The sequence below is a fragment of the Tiliqua scincoides genome, chromosome 1, assembly GCF_035046505.1.
Source record: "Tiliqua scincoides isolate rTilSci1 chromosome 1, rTilSci1.hap2, whole genome shotgun sequence".
Classification (NCBI taxonomy): Eukaryota; Metazoa; Chordata; class Lepidosauria; order Squamata; family Scincidae; genus Tiliqua; species Tiliqua scincoides.
Genome location: NC_089821.1, coordinates 70,987,768 through 70,989,753, shown reverse-complemented (window position 1 = coordinate 70,989,753; position 1,986 = coordinate 70,987,768).

The window sequence follows — 1,986 nt, the reverse complement described above, 5'->3', positions numbered from 1 at the left end:
AGAATGAGAATCTGTCAGGACCCACCAGAAGTGATGTCGTTAAGTAGAAAAACTTTTTACAATCCTAGGCTGCAATCCTACCCACACTTACCCAGAAGTAAGTCCCATTCACTATCATGGTTAAAAGAATATACATAGTAGCTTGTTCAAAGTACATGTCTGTAACATTTCCCCAAATGCAGTCACATACCATGGTGGCATCAAGTCTAATCTATTAATACTAAAATATTGAAATGAATGGGGACCCACCTGAAATTTGCTTGTGATTCACCTAGTGGGTCCCAACCCACAGTTTGAGAATCACTGATCTATGGTACTTATTATTGAACTATATTTGCCATTTTATTACCCAGTCATCAATTTAAAGAGGTCCTGTTGGTGTACTTCGTAGTCCACTTTGGTCTATACCAGATTTGGTGTTATTTGTGAATCTGGCCACATTGCTGTTTACCCTAATGGCAGATAATGTATTAGCAAGTTAAAAAGCATCCATCCCAAGGCAGCTCTACACAGGACTAAACTTCTTACTTCCCTCCACTGAAGGAATTGTCCATTTATTCTTACTCTCTGTATCCTGTTCTTTAACCAATTACCAATCCATTAAAGGATCTGTCCTCTTATTCCACAACTGCTAAGCCTTTGTGCAAAAGCCTTTGGTGAGGGACTTTGTCAAAAGCTTTTTGCAGGTTCAAAGATACAGGGTCAACAGAATCCTCAAATGCTGGTTGACACTCTCAAAGAACTAGATTGTAAGTGAGGCAGGACTTACCTTTTCAGAAAAATCCTGATTCTCCTTCAGCAGGGCCAGTTCTTCTTTAAGCTTAATTATTTTATCTTTAATTACTCTTCCAATTTATTCAAAACAGATGTTAAGATGACAGATTTGTAATTTCCTGGATCCTGCTTAGATCCCTTTTAAAATATATGTGACTACCTTCTAGTTTTCTGGCATGGAAGCCAATTTAAAGGGCAAATTACATATTTGTTAAATGATCAGAAATTTTTACATTTTTGTTTTTTTAAGAAGTCTTGGATGGATGCCATTTGGACCCAGTGATTTGTTGATTTCTAATTTTTCAGTACACTTTAGATCTTCATCTTTTGACACTTCTATTTGATTTAGTTCCTTCAACTCCCACCAAGAGATGGTCAAGGCATGGGTATCTTCCCTTCATCTGTAGCAAGGACAGATGCAAATAATTCATTCAGCTTCTCTATAATCCCTCAGTTTCCCTTTTATTCCTTTTTTGTCCAATGGACTCACCACCTCCTTGGCAGGTCTCCTGCTTTTGATGTATTTAAAGGAGTTTTTATTGTTTGCCTTGATGCTTTCAGTCATGAGCTCCTCACTTTCTTTTTAAACATCCCTTACTGTCAGCTTGTGTTTCTTTTGCCAGAGTGTATGTTCCTTTTTGTTCTCCTCATTTGGGCAAGACTTCCATTTTCTGAAGGAAGCATGCTTGCCTTTTATAGCTTCCTTCACTACTTAGCCATGCTGGCATTCTCCTGGATCTCCAGGTGCCTTTCCTACTTATATTACAATCCTTTTCCTGTCTACTCAGAAGTAAGTCCCATTGTATTCAATGAGGCTTATGCCCAGGAAAGCGTGTATAAGTTTGCAGCCTCTTTTGTTGTTATTGTTGAACTCTCATTATTTTGTTTTTATTGGACTCTCTTTATTGTCATTTCATATAAGTGCAGTCTGAAGATTCTTGACTTTCCCTTTCAACTCTCTTTTACTAGTCTCCTCATTTTATAAACAGATATTTTTCAAATTAAGTCTGCAGTGTGGCTGTTCTCAATTTGTATCTCTTTACTAGTTTTCTCCTCTTCAGCTGTGGAATTAGTCTTACTACATCCACTTAACTGCTACAGCAGGGCTGAAAAACTGTAAGTTTCTGCAGAATTAACTCCATAGAAGCTCTTGACAATTAATGCTCTTCTTTGTTGTGCCCTCATTTCAAGCCTGTTAGTTAACTAACAAGC